The following is a 15,996-nucleotide window of genomic DNA, read 5'->3' on the forward strand; positions in this document are numbered from 1 at the left end:
TCTGCGGTGTAAGCGAAAAGGACATGGGTGTGGGTGTCTTTGATCCTTTAACTTCCCGTCTTATGCCAGGGCTGTACTAATATAATGTACAAAACAATATTTCATGTAAATTAGTTCTGAAATAAAAGCGAAACAAAAATAGTCGGATAATCCACCAATCGGTTAATAGGGTGACGGATAATCGGGGTTCTACTGTAATGTTAAGCGAATTAATTTTTTCCAGTTTAGCCCAAAAGACTTCCGACGACATTCAGGTTGAACTGGGGTTTTCATTACTCTTTGATAGTTGTATGAACACCATTTATTTCAATGTTTCGGATCTTTATCTTGTTAGAATATAAAATTGTGTTGGATGTGTAGTTTTTAATTTTCGATAAAATGAAGTTTTCTCGCGACTGATGATTCCATACATCCTCATACATTACACCAGGGGTCGTCAGCACAGAGCACGCTGGGGCTAGCCTCTCTTACCCGCGGAAAACGCAGTGCACTAGGGTGCACTCCGTAGTTGCTAGCGGGTATGCTCTCTATCTCTCCCTGTTGCACGACAGTGCACACGGGACAGCACCGCGTATCCTTTACACATTTCAGCGAGTGCTGACGACCACTGCATTACACTATCGCTGTTGTCTTTAAAATGGGCGGAAATTTTCTTGCAAAATGTCTTCTCCAAGTTTTCGAAACTCGTCTATCTAACCGAAACACATTATATTTGCTTTCATCGGCAAACAAAACTTCCCCAGAACTAAGAATTATTTTTTAAATTGATGTTCTGAGAATTCTATTCGAATTTTTTTATTTTTTTCTTTGACGTATAGTAGGCTAGAGCTTATTGGCGCAGAATACAGCTTTCTCCGCATCGAGTATGAGCACGTTTTGGGATCTATGGTGAAACAAAAAATAAATACTTTACTGTAACAAGACTGAGCCAAAGCCGAATGCTAGGACCTGCACCAATGTAACATGTCACCACGCCCGATGACGCTACCTTCCATCGCAAAACTTTTTTCAAGCAACTCTTCCAGATAAATTGAGTTTCTCATTAACCTCTTCAAACAGTTTCAGCAGTAACATTCTTATATAGTAAAATGTTCTATTTGTGGCCACTTTTGCCGCATTCATTTTCGGATCTTACACATCTTATAATTCATCTTTCATTCCCTACTATAAATATCATTTTGAAAATCCTCCCTACATTACCAATGAGTTTTTTTTTTCTCCAATATTATTCTGAACATTTTCGTGACTTCTCTCGACTGCTTTAGTCTACTGGTAGGCCTAATTATTAAGATATATATAGGGCCGTATTCATAGACATTCTTAGCGCGGGCTTTCGGTGGACGATCAGCGAACTAACGTTTTTCGTATTCATAAACCAGTGTTAGCTATATGATATGATATGAATCCTGTTTAGCACGCTCGTAGCGCGGGCTAGCGAAATGTCTATGAATAGCACCCAATATGTCTGCGACAGAACCAGTGGCTTCAACTAAATCTGACTAAACACGTATCATTTTGACTGAGTTACCTACCTATACGTCAAATCCGAACCATGGTTACGGTACTAATTAGGGTCTAATTTTTTGGTGAATAGTTGGCCTTGATTTCTCGCAACATTACAGCACGATTTTTAGCTACTTACCTGCATTCTGGAGTCGTTCCAAACTCTTATTTCGGTGGATATTTCGTGAAATACGTAGCTATTTTAATGCATATTTCTCATTACCACAGAGTATTTATGATGCCCATTCGCTTAAAATCTCAATAAGTTAAACGTTCTCAGCATTCAATTATATTTCCAAAACACAACTAGCACAATTTCAACATTATTGTGCTGACGGTATTTTGGTATGTAGAATACTCCACCTCGCTGTCATTTGATTTTGGAAATCACACTGTCTGGAAATATTTTGCAGCAAATTTACCGTGCCTCTGGTAGGTCATCGAAAACTTTGATCAGTTATTTTCTACCTTACCTGAACATTTTTTACGTGGTTCTGTAACACAATATAACCCCGCAAAACATATTCTTGGGGATATTGCTTAGGAAGTGCAAGTCTTTTACAGTGTCCATGGGTTGGAATCAATCTGAGCATATAACAAATTTGGTATACAAAAAGCTTTGCAGTTGCTTGAAATATCTCACTGGCTGGATCCTCCATCATAGTCTCCAATTTACTTCTGTTCTTGATCTTTTTCTTTTTTAATCTTTCTCTCTGAAAGATGATATGAATCCTATAGATTCAAAATCCCCTATATCCACTTTCACAAATTAAAAGATTTTGACAGTAACTGGTGGCAAATAGCGGAAATTTTCAACCTAACAGTGACTTTTAACAAACCTTTCGCTTTAAATTCAGTGGCTTTTTGAATTCAAACTATATAAATCATTGGAATTCATTCTTTGCAAGCAATATGTAGGCATAACTCAATTATGAACAAAATGGTCTTTAGGGGGTTTTGAATCTAGAGGATTCATATATAGTAGGCCTATAGGCTAACAATAAAATTTCAAAATGGAAGTTATAAACAAAGCATTTAGGGAGGGGGTAAAAAGAGGAAGACTAGAACCACTAGATGTGTTTATATATATATATATATATATATATATATATATATATATATATCGTAGTTTTTGTGATAAAAGCAACCAACATATTTCGCACAAACAACAATTTCGCGGCTTTATTTAGGAAGTACCTGAAAGGAGTAATACTGCTAAAAATTACATTTGGAATGTTTTCGCACTTATTGTTGTTACAAAAAGTCAGGCCCGTAGGTACTTGTAGTTTGTACTTGTAGTAGCCTATATTATTTAACATTTATTTATAAATGATGGAAAGAACTTTATAAAGAATACATAATTAGATGAACATTTACTTCCTTAATTAAATTTGTATCAAAATGTGTGCCGGTAGTGTACGATACCGGTATCATTCTCATCGTGGGTTATTGTAAGTTTCCAGCTTACGCTCATACCGGTACCTATTTCAAGAAATACGTTCCAATTGTAGAAGATTTATAGTTATAGATACATTCTTCTGATATTTTTATACTTTTTGAAAACAATGCACTTCAGATAAAACATATGAATAAATAATGAGTCAAATTGTTATATTTTAAACCTTTCCATTACCCCTTCTCTCATGACCAATAACAGGTATTCTCTTTTCCAATTCCGTGAGATTTCTTCATTGTAATTACGGTAGGCCCTGGTAGGCATATGACAAACTGCAGAACGAGCTGACAATCGCAGTGCGGAATAAAAGTAGCATCTGGGAGCTCTGAAAGTTCATTTTACGCGTTACACGAACTAATTTTTCAGGCGAAATATTTAAAGTGAAAATTAAATATGTGTTTGCATTATAATTCTGGAGTACCGGTACCTGTACCTCATTAGTACAATTCAGGTTAGTAGATTTAGGTACTTTACCATATCTTGAGTTTGATGGAAGTTCCAGCTGTATTATCTATGATTATCATTATTTGTTACTGTGTAAATTTAAAAGTTAATTAAACTCTTTTTTGAATGGGAGTCTCCAGATTACCGCTGTATTGGGGTTAGGTTATCTTTGTTTCTGTGTGTAAATAAATAGGCGCGGCCTTCTTTGCATTTACTTTTTATGTAATTTACTAATTGTATGCATTTGCGGAATGTGCAATAACGATTCACGTCGATTACTGTGATATTCTGGAGCTGCTTCTTCGTAAGAATAATTTATTAGAATCCGGGACCACACATACGTCATAATATAATTTTTCCATCCCTCGTACCGGTATTGTATTTTTAGACCAGGGCAAATCTTCGTCTTTTACTTAAAAAGGATTTTTACGAGTGTTTTTTTTATAAAAGGAGTATTTTTCCTTGGACCAAAAGCATAATATACTACAAACAATATAGACCGGTATCGATAATAGTAGCCTAGGTAGGCTACATGACATAATAGTATATGTTCGGTCTTGGATTATCGTAAATTACGGTACCGGTACCGGTACCAAACCATCAAGTAACTTTAAATCAGATTTTGTGATTTATGCACAAGTGAAGAAAGTTTTCACTTTAAACCCGTGTATAAAGTACGAATATCAATTAAGAGCTGCGTATGTACAGCATCGTGGCTTCATCCGAGCTGTTTTATTATATAGGCTATAGAAATGAAAACGATTTTAAGTGATATCAATATTAAAATACATAGTACATAACTTATGGGTCTACTGGAGAATACGATACGGAACTTTACCTTTTTTGGTAGATTGAGAGCTTTTGTAAGGCCGAGAATCAGGACAGGTTAGGTTAGGGTTGTTGAGGCTTTTAGTATGTCTTGCCTATATAATTATTATAATACGTCGCCGTCATATTTGTTTCATCAGTGGGCTGTAATATGACTATCGTATTCTTCAGTAATTCTGTACGTACTGAACACTTCTACAACACATGGTGATGACACTGATGATGTGATGCCAGTGATTTTGCAATGAAATGTATTTCAACAATAAAGTTAAATCGAACTTCAGTGGGTAGATATTTTATCAAATTGAATGTAGTTTAATAGTAATATTAAATTAAATGGCCTTGAACTGATATTCAAAATTTATAGCCAGAAATAAGTACTAGGCCTATACAGTAACAGTTCATAGGTGATAGGGGAAAGTGGGGTAAAACCTCATCCTCTTATTGTGTCCTTTCGGAAAGGTCGATTCCAAATATGCCTCCATTTGTCTCTGTCTTCCCAAGCTTTTTTCCTGTTTATTTCATCTTAGTTGTATCCATGTTCTTGTAAGTTCTTCTGAATTTGATCTATCCATCTTTCGCGTGGTCTTCCCATTGGTCGTCTTCCTTTCACTTTTAAATTTAATATTCTCTTTGGCAGCCTTTCCCTTTCCATTCTATTAAGGTGCCCAAACCATTGTAATCTCTTATTTTCTAATTGTGTTGTTAATTTTTCAACTTTCAGAGTTTCCCTGGTTATGTCGTTTCGTATCCTGTCTCTTCGTGTCTTCTGTACAATATCTCGCAGGGTTTTCATCTCTGAGGCTTGAATTCGATATGAAATATTAGTTCAAAATTAGCAATTGATACAATGGAGAATCCAAACAGCTGTGCAATTCGTGTTGCAAGTGCTTTCCTTAAAGTAAATAAATAAAAACCATAAAAATTCATTGCCAAGATTTATGAGCCTAAAAACAAGTCATTTTTAACAAAAAAAAAAGAAAAGACTCACCATTTGTTGGAATAAGAATAGAAGAGGTGTAGGCCTATTGCTGGTTGATTTGTTGAGGCAAGGAATCACAATTATTATTGCTGAGGCTTGCGGGAAATTCTAACAAAATTTATTAATTTATTCATTCATTTGAAAGTTGTTGTTGTTTTCTAATGCCAGGCGTTTGACAATAAAGTCATTTGACCTCTTGCACTCCAATATTTTTCAAATATATTATCATGACCAGCCACCGAAGCACAGATTTTGAGGTGTTCCGAATCCATTTCTTGGTTTGAGTTGCACAATGGGCAGTTAGGGGATTGATATATTCCAATTCTATGCAGGTGTTTGGCCAAACAATCCTGGCCTGTTGCCAATCTAAATGCAGCTACAGACGATTTTCGTGGTAAATCGGGAATTAACTGTGGATTATGATGCAGGGAGTTCCATTTTTTCCCTTGAGATTGTGTTATCAAATTTTGTTTGTTGAAGTCTAAGTATGTAGATTTAATAAATCTCTTCACAGAGTAATACGTAGATTTAGTAACAGGTCTGTAAGTAGCAGTGCTGCCCTTCTTTGCTAAAGCATCCGCATTCTCGTTTCCCAGGATTCCACAATGGGATGGTATCAATTGGAATACAATTCTTTTATTGAGTGATATTAATTGAGAGAGCATTTTAGTTATTTCTGCTGTTTGAGATGAAGGTGTGTGTTTTAGAGACTATTGATAGAATAGCTGCTTTGGAGTCTGACAATGTAACTGCATTCTTAAATTTATTTATTTATACTTTCATTTGAAAGTACACAGGCATTACTGCCCATAGAAGTTGGGCAATAGAAAACAATAGATGTGGTTTATTAGTTTCTGGAGTCTTCTTGTAAATAATGCGTACCCTGACTCTGCACAGTGAACTTTCAATTGCTTGCACAATTCGATCCATATAGCCCTACCCAACTAGCTTCTAACAAATATCATCTCTTTTTGAACCTTGAATTTCTATTTGTGAGTAAATGGGACCTCAAAGCAGGTGAGCTTGCAAGTTTCTTTGATGGAAGCGTTAGAAATCTCATACCATGTTGTGATAAATGTCTCTATTGGATGGTGATTAAATACATGGAGGAATTGTAGTTCTAATACTTGAATATAATAAAGTTTGTTTCACTTTCTGTTTACTAGTAGACTGGCCCCCTACTAGTAGTGGCACTACCATGCTCACATACCCTCCCAAATGTAAATGAAATTGGGCACGCTTCCGAATAGGGGAAGTGGCATTTCCCCTAAGGTTAGAGCCTAGTTTAAGTGTGTGTGTATTAATTGGAAAAAATGTCATATAAACATGCATTATATTCTCAATATTTTCTAGCCGCTAATTTTCGATTAATATACACACACCTAAATTGGGCTCTAACCTTAGAGGAAATGCTGCTGCCCCCGTTCGGAAGCGCACCCATGAAATTGACCAGAATTTTTATTTAGTTATGAATTTTTTCATTCGCATCCTCTTTCCTTTACTATCAATTTAGGATTGACACTTGTAGCAATGTAGCGACACAAGCTCGTCACGTTTGCACTGTCGACTCCTCATGACACTCTTTTATAATGGATACTTGTATCAGGGTTGGGCACACGATGGGGAGCAAGGGGGGATATTTCCTACTTAATGGTGGTCTTCGGTGAACTTTGATAACAGAGATGTTGTGACCGAGAACTTGAAAAAATCCAAAACCCCAACAATAAGTATCACCATTTGCCACCCAATGGCGCCACTAGATTATACTATGCCAAAATAAATTGTTTAGAATAGTTACCCTACAGATCTTGCATTACATCTCTGCCTCTGTGCAACGTCAAAATTTGCAGTGAGAAGGAAGAGAGATAGTAAAAGATTGTAGTAATCTAATCTGTGAGATAAAGCACGTCTTAACTCTCATCTTACACTCAAGCAAGCAGTGACCAGAGCATTGCAATGAAGACAATCAGATACCTTTTGTTTTGCTTTTTTAGTACTCTAATGCCCAGCCGGTGGTCCTCCAGCTTGGGAGTTGGGCGAAGGGCTAACAACCCATCACCGTAAAAAACAGCTTGTTACGAATCCTTCAAATAAGCCTCGGAATGGGATTGATTCTCTGGCACGACCACAGCAAAGATATAAATGATACTCGGGAGGAAATTAAACGCATAATAAATATGGGAAATGTCTGTTATTTTTCCGTTGAGAAGCTTTTATCATCCAGTCTGCTGTCAAAAAATCTGAAAGTTAGAATTTATAAAACAGTTATATTACCGGTTGTTCTTTATGATTGTGAAACTTGGACTCTCACTTTGAGAGAGGAACATAGGTTAAGGGTGTTTGAGAATAAGGTTCTCAGGAAAATATTTGGGGCTAAGAGGATGAAGTTACAGGAGAATGGAGAAAGTTACACAACACAGAACTGCACGCATTGTATTCTTCACCTGACATAATTAGGAACATTAAATCCAGACGTTTGAGGTGGGCAGGGCTTGTAGCACGTATGGGGGAATCCAGAAATGCATATAGAGTGTTAGTTGGGAGGCCGGAGGGAAAAAGACCTTTGGGAAGGCCGAGACGTAGATGGGAAGATAATATTAAAATGGATTTAAGGGAGGTGGGATATGATGATAGAGAATGGATTAATTTTGCTCAGGATAGGGACCAATGCCGGGCTTATGTGAGGGCGGCAATGAACCTCCGGGTTCCTTAAACACCAGTAAGTAAGTAAGTAAGTAAATAAGTAAGTAAGTAAGTAATGCCCACGACCAAGATAAGCCATTTCAAACTCGAAAGTCACTCACTGGCAGGGATACAATAAAACATCTATAGCAGACTGCGAAATTGAATAATGGGAGTATTTCAACAAAATATTTGAAAGTGTGATGTGGCAGGGGTGCAGAAAGAAATTTCGAAGTTGTCATTTTCAGTCCTGGTCATAAATATTTACCGCCAATTACAAAGCAGAGATAATTAAATATTTCCTTAATCAGTTACTTTGTAAGACATTGAGTGTAGTCAAGTCTTACTATTAAGTGACATCTAGTTTTAATTAGCATGAATTATCAATTGAGGGAGTCAGAAGCAAGGAGTATAAATGCATTTCACTTACAGTACTTGTTAGAAAATGTGACTGGAAATGCTAAATTCCGTGAAGTTTTGATTTTTAATTTTAATGTGTGATGTTAAAATATATGAGTAGGTCCATTCCAAACCGTATTAAGTCCACTGATGTAATTTTTTCAAGAGGGAAGAAAAACTGTTTGTGCCAACTGAGAGAGGTAAATTAAAATACTAAAATTATTAATTACTGAAAGAACTTAATATATCAGAATCAATTACATTTGAAATAACTTTTACATCAGACTGTCCTGAAATTCAGTAAACATCATGAACATAATACGATTTGACGTGAACATAAAAGAGAAAAATTTTCTTCCTCACCAAAATAATTGTGTATTAGGTAACACTCCTTGAATTACTCCTGTGTAATATTGGATCACAAAGGTATAATGTTCATTAATGCTAATGATCTTGATCAGATTTCTTTTTTGTTGAGAAAATCCTTTTCTTGACCCTGCATATGTCATGTTTGAGAATTGGACAACAGTGGAACCGACCTTCCCTATGCTAGCATTGTGATTCAAACAGTGTTAAATCAGAATCCTTATCAAAGTTTCTGCAGGTTGAAACAAGAATACCCTATTGTACATTACATGATTATATTGTCTTTAGAGACAATTAATATTAGGTACCCTCCACAAAACTGGCTTCATTTATACACCGACGGATCCTTGATCTCCAGAGAACAAGGTGCCGGTGCAGGTGTTACATGCTGTCTCTTCTCCCTTTATAGATCTCTTGGATATGGAACAACAAGTTTTGATGGAGAAATCATTGCAATAAGTGAAAGTCTCAGGAATCTTCTATGCCACATCAATAAATTTAAGAATGCAGTTATATTGTCAGACTCCAAAGCAGCTATTCTATCAATAGTCTCTAAACACACACCTTCATCTCAAACAGCAGAAATAACTAAAATGCTCTCTCAATTAATATCACTCAATAAAAGAATTGTATTCCAATGGATACCATCCCATTGTGGAATCCTGGGAAACGAGAATACGGATGCTTTAGCAAAGAAGGGCAGCACTGCTACTTACAGACCTGTTACTAAATCTACATATTACTCTGTGAAAAGATTTATTAAATCTACATACTTAGACTTCAAGAAACAAAATTTGATAACACAATCTCAAGGGAAAAAATGGAACTCTCTGCATCATAATCCACAGTTAATTCCCGATTTACCACGAAAATCGTCTGTAGCTGCATTTAGATTGGCAACAGGCCATGATTGTTTGGCCAAACACCTGCATAGAATTGGAATATATCAATCCCCTAACTGTCCATTGTGCAACTCAAACCAAGAAATGGATTCGGAACACCTCAAAATCTGTGCTTTAGTGGCTGGTCATGATAATATCTTTGAAAAATATTGGAGTGCAAGAGGTCAAATGACTTTATTGTCAAATGCCTGGCATTAGAAAACAACAAACAACAACAACAACATTACATGATTATTGTAGAAAAGTTTTTTAATGAAAATAAGTCTCCTAAACACTTATTAATTAATTATTAGAAGATATAATAAAAATATTATACAGAAGTTCACTTTGTTGCTGTCGTGCTGTTTTATTCTTCACTCTTTTCCTGCTTCCTCTGCTATTCTCACCTATAGGTACTTCTCCCTCCATTTTCAAGGATATCACATGCACAACTGGAATGAACTGATACAAAGATCGACAATTAGTCAATACTGTAAATTGGCGCTAGTTTTTCTCAGTGCAGGAAACTTGACACGCAACCTTACAATGAAAAATATTAATTGGTTTTGGACAGAATATGGTTCGACACAAAGACATAATACGGTTTGCCATGAACACCCAGTTTCATGCATCCTTTTCAAGGGGATTTAATACAGTTAGACCCAAACAGACTTCACAGCATGATAGAGCATGTTCAGAATTGTACGAAATCATATAAAACTCAATTTCGATCATGGGTGGACTTCATACGGTTTGGAACAGACCTCCTCATATCCCTTTGCCACTAAATTTTTTTTATGCTTTAGCTTACTCAGGATGTACTTAACTCGATCTTTTAGAAATGTCACTTGAACCCCTTTGCTTCTGATCCCCTCAATTATATCAATTGAGTGACCTACAATGTAGTTTTATTTGAATCAGTCATGAGTCAAAATCTTGTTCCAAAGTGATTGCTGATAAGTAGGGCTAGGGTTTTGATGACTTATAAATAATGAAAAAATGTCCTAAAAACAATGCATTTATGACCTAAAAATCTTTCAAAAATGCCCTAGAAATTGATCTTACATAATTGCCTTAGTAGGAAAAGAGGTTTTGTACTACTTAATATTTAGAGTAGTAATTAAATTAAATTTTACATAATTTTTTCTAAGTAGTACACTTTAATTAATTATTTTATCTGATGTAGTTTCCATGTATGATCGTTCACCTCTGCGTCAGCATGTGGACATGAGGTCAGCAGTCGGCTGGTCGGTCTTGGCCCTTCATGGGCTGTAGCACCATGGATTTACTTTAGTTTTAGTTTCCGTGTAGTCTACCACAAGGCCACTCTTATCCGGAATTAGCAGGTACAGAGGAGTCTATATTGAAGGGGTGGTTGGACTGATCCATTACATGGGGTGTACTACGTTAAAATGGCAATATATGTGTAGAAAAACGATTAAAATATTATACAAAATAATGAGTATTAATGGACAAAATATGTAAAGAAAATATCAAAGGAAATAGACATTATTTTACATTAATATTGGGGATTTATGGCCAAAATTAAATGAAAATGCCTAAAAAAATGACCGAATAAAACAAAAGATGCTCTTATGAGTTGAAACAGGCAAAAAACGCCCTAACAAATATGTTTTAAAATACTCAGTTTATCACATAACACATAGATACTAAAGCAGCAATGTTTCTGGCTTACTAGGAAAAAAGATGCAATTTCATCAAAATCCTAGCCCTTCTGATAAGTGTTGTGGTTCAAAGTGAAGTGAAATATTAATAAACTAGCCGTACCCATGCGCTCCACAGAAATAAATATAAAGTAATTATATAATTAAAATAGGACATTTGATCCAGGGAACATTCGTGTTTGATAGAAGGATAAATCTTTATTATGTTACTTAATTTAAATTGAATTAAAAAATTAAAATGCTATCATTTTGATCCAGAGACCACTCATTTGGTCATAAAAATTAGTTTAGGAAATACAGGAAACGAATATACAGAATAGCCTATCAAGTTTTCTGTGCATAAGAATCTATTTTAATCTTACCTGTCCTCGATTCACTCAGAAGTTACTGTGATAACATTATAGTATTATGTCCATCTAGAGAAACTACACTTTCCAATGGTGAATTAATAATTAATTATACAAATCAGTTAATTTAGCTTCCGATATTACTTCATAGAAACGCAGAAACATTATCTATAGGCTATCTTTCATAGCTTTCGATTGTTGCTGTCCAAGGCCCCTTATAGACGAAGTCATTTGTTTTTTAATTCATTACACGGCCTTAGATGGCAGTTATTTTAATTTCAAAACTCATTTATCTCATTAAATATCAGTCCTATCAAAATTTTTCAAGGAATAAAACTAATCGCAAATTATTTTTAAAGAAACTTTTGTTATGTAACATTTTTCACAAAATCAATAATAAGCGAGATATTTCGATTTATTTAATTCAGACCCCTTATAACCCCCCCTTTTAAATAATGTATTTTGAATGCCATATAGCCTAAAATCTAAGTTACAACGAACTTAATTTATATTCCAATTTTCATCGAAATCCGTTCAGCCATTATCGCGTGAAAAGGTAACAAACATACAGACAGACAGACAGACAAACAAAAATTAAAAAAAAGCGATTTTCGGTTTCAGGGTGGTTAATTATATATGTTAGGACCAATTATTTTTGGAAAATCGAAAATAACCAGAAAAATTTAGGCTACAGATTTATTATTAGTATAGATGAAAGCTTCATGCTATGAGGACAGACTTTTAGCAAAGGAGTTAGGCCCCACAATACCAGAAGTTATAGGTGAGTTTATTTATCTCCTATTACTTCTTCTCTTTTGTGCCTCACCTGGTCCTAAGGTCAAGAGCCACTCCTGGCCCTACTTTCTAAATTGCTCTACTTAAAAATTTTTTTACCCCATAGAATGACCGAAGACTGATTTATAAATGTGCAAGACTGTACAATAATAATTGGAAGCTGATTCTTTAACACAGGGTTAACAGTGACCAATTTACTAACTTCTTGCCTTAAATCTTTTCAATATTAAATTTGGCTCTGATTGGCTGACGGTGTGACTTTTGGTGATCCAAATAAGTACTTTAGTACGATTCTTGGTGTCTCTCAGTGCAGTCCCTACCCAGAGATCCGATTGAGGGACTATTTTACCTCCGGAGAATTTTACACTGAGGGACTCCATGAATCATAAGCAATGAAAAATATAGTGGGACTGCGTTGGTGGTAATGCAGCTTATGTGGGTACCTCGTTGTTACTTGTTAGCTTAAACAACAAGTTTAAGCCCCCTCACCACGACAAGGTGAGTACCTACGAGATGGTACTCTCTTCAAGTGATATCTCTATCCAGTGCTTTTGCTTCAGTAAAGTTTCATTTTACAAACCTATGGATCAACAATTGGCTCTCTTCTGACAAAGAAAAATTTTACAGTCTCTACAAAAGAAACCAAATGACCTGGAAATGTACAAAAACTTGCCCAGACATGTTCAAACATTTTTAACAAGAGCCAGAACAGGTCACATTGTCACTCAATTGTACCTACACCAATTTCAGATTTCTGATAATCCTACTTGTCTGTGGTGTAATAATCATGATGGAGATCTGGAACACATTCTTCTATACTGTCCATCCATAAACCACAAAAGAAGTAAATTAAAATCTCAGTACCAGATTGCAGAAGACACAGCCCTGCAGTATATATTGACTACACCCCAACTCTGGCTACTAGCAACAGGCGTCTATAATGAACACTGATCAAAATACCCCTCATTTCTCGTGAAAAACAACTGAATAGACTACACTGGTGGCCATAATTCTGGAAACGTTTTGTTTTTGTACTGAATTATTAAATCATCTGCATCGATTCACAGATTTATACAATTCAAAATGTTACTCGTGACTGATTCGTTAATTATGGGGTTATAATAAAGGTATTATATTAAATCCTGAACATTTTAACAATAAATAATCATTACTATGTGGGAAATTATGTTCTTGTCGTTTAAGATCTAAATATTAATTTCAGATTTCATTATAATTTCCCATTATTTACTGCAATAAAAACTAGTCCAGTGTTGATTTTAAGATTATTGTTGATCGGTAGAAGCATTGTTGAGTAATGTTAGCATAAAATGTGGACATTATTAGTGTGTTTCTACCAGTTGTCTGACTTAAGATTTCGTTAGATGAACACCTGATTGCTTTACAACAAACTTTATTGATCATTTTATCACAATGGATCCACGAAAGGACTGGACAGCTTCTAGGGCAGTCACACTTCGAGAAGAAGGCTACACAATCAAGGAAATTGCAAGAAAACTTGGTAATGGTGCTACAGTGTCTGGCGTCCAGAAGGTATGGCAGAAGTACAAATCCACAAAATCTCGTAAAACAACACTTAGGACTAGTAGAAAACCTAAAGTAAGTCCAAGAGATGTGAGGCAGATTTGTCGATTAGTACTGAAAGATCGAAGGAAATCTTCTAAAGAGATAAAATAATCTTAAACTAGACAATGGACTAGTTTTTATTACAGTAAATAATGGGAAATTATAATGAAATCTGAAATTAATATTTAGATCTTAAACGACAAGAGCATAATTTCCGCTTGGTAATTATTTATTATTAAAATATTTAGGATTTATTATAATACCTTTATTATAACCCCATAATTAACGGGTCAGTCACGAATAACATTTTCAATTGTATAAATCTGTGAATCAATACAAATGTTATAATAATTCAGTACAAAAACAGAAAGTTTCCAGAATTATGGCCACCAGTGTACAGTGGACTTTATGTTTCAGCAAACAGCTGGTTACATTAAGAAGATTGATTGCCTTAAATCTTAGACCAAAACTCATCTTCAAACTAAGCTTTCAAACCTGCTGCCACTACTGCTCACAGTTCACATACAGTTAGCCTTTAAAATCCCTGCATGGCAGCTTCCTGTGTGATTCGCCTTGTCTTCGACTCGAACTGCTGCATGTAGGAGGGTGCTGATCTTGATACGCAGCTGCCTCTTCAATTTCAATTATGCAGAACTTTCAAAGTATTGTCACTCTATACTCATAACATAGGGTTTTAGATGTATTTCGCGAAGTATACGATTCAGATACAGCTGCAACTGAGATATTTCATCCATTGAAACTATGCTTTTAATTCATGTTATGTACGTCATTTCTTTTTATTTAGACAGATATCCCAAGACTGTCAGAAATAAGTACAATATACTTCCTCATATGAGCCATTGAGAGCAGAAGTGGTGTAAGTCAGAAATGGCTAATGAGGGTTAAAGTAAACATTCTGTAAAATACAGCGCAAAGTAGCAATTAATTGCTACTCTGCACTGTATTTTACAGAATTTTTACTTTAAACATTACCCAATTTTGACTTACACCACTTTTGCTCTGAACGGCTCATATAGTCAATAGTAACTACTATGCAGTCAAGGAATGTAGTAAGAAACAAAATTTCATACGGTTTTATTATTTTTAGCTATGTATATGTGCACATCATGGAGAATTTTGGACAACAGGGTACTAAGGGATATTTATAAAGATCCGGACATAATAGCCTTAATAAAAAGTCGAAGACTACATTGGCTTGGACACGTTCTACGGCTGATGAAGACTCTCTTCTACGAAAAGCTTTCGATTATTCTCCACGATGTAAGAGACCTCTTAGTAGACCTCGTCTCCGTTGGCAGGACCAAGATATGATAATCTTTGGGAGGACGACAAGAAGATGCAGGGAACAGAGATGAATGGCGATATATCGTGAATGAGGCTAAAACCTCTTTGGTTTTGAAATGTCCTAAATTGATTATGTGCACATATTAGATGCTAGTTTGGTTCTGTAACATAACTATCCGAATTTTGTCTAAGTAACGCAAGATAAACTAGTAAAAAAATCGAGAAATAAGATTATAAACATAACACTAGTCTGCGATGAAATTCCTGCCTCAAAAGTTTTAATGTTTTTAGGATGTTTTTAGCATGCTGAAATCAAATTCAAAGCCAAAAAGTTCCTATCACGTACCATTTTTTTGTTATTTTAATTTTCTTATAATATATTACGACAATTTATAGCGTAATTATTTAAACAGTAATACTTTAACATATGTAGGTTTAGTATGTTAGGATATGAAAACCAAATGTATTCAACATATTTTTAAGGTGTTTATATTGAAAACCAAGGACACTGGATGTTTCTTAGCAGATAGGGGTGCAAGCACATAAGGAAGTTAGGGCGAAATAACGTGCAGCCTTGTCATTATTTTTATCTGTGAAAGATAGAAATGTCAGCCACTCCTTGGTGAGAGACTGAACTCAACTCGTCTAGTTTCTGTCGCATTTCATTAGTCTGCGTTTCATATGGAAACGAAACGAAATCAGTTTGAAGCTTTATTGTGGAGTAGAATGTTGAAAATTT

Source organism: Periplaneta americana, chromosome 17, assembly GCF_040183065.1.
Source record: "Periplaneta americana isolate PAMFEO1 chromosome 17, P.americana_PAMFEO1_priV1, whole genome shotgun sequence".
Lineage (NCBI taxonomy): Eukaryota > Metazoa > Arthropoda > Insecta > Blattodea > Blattidae > Periplaneta > Periplaneta americana.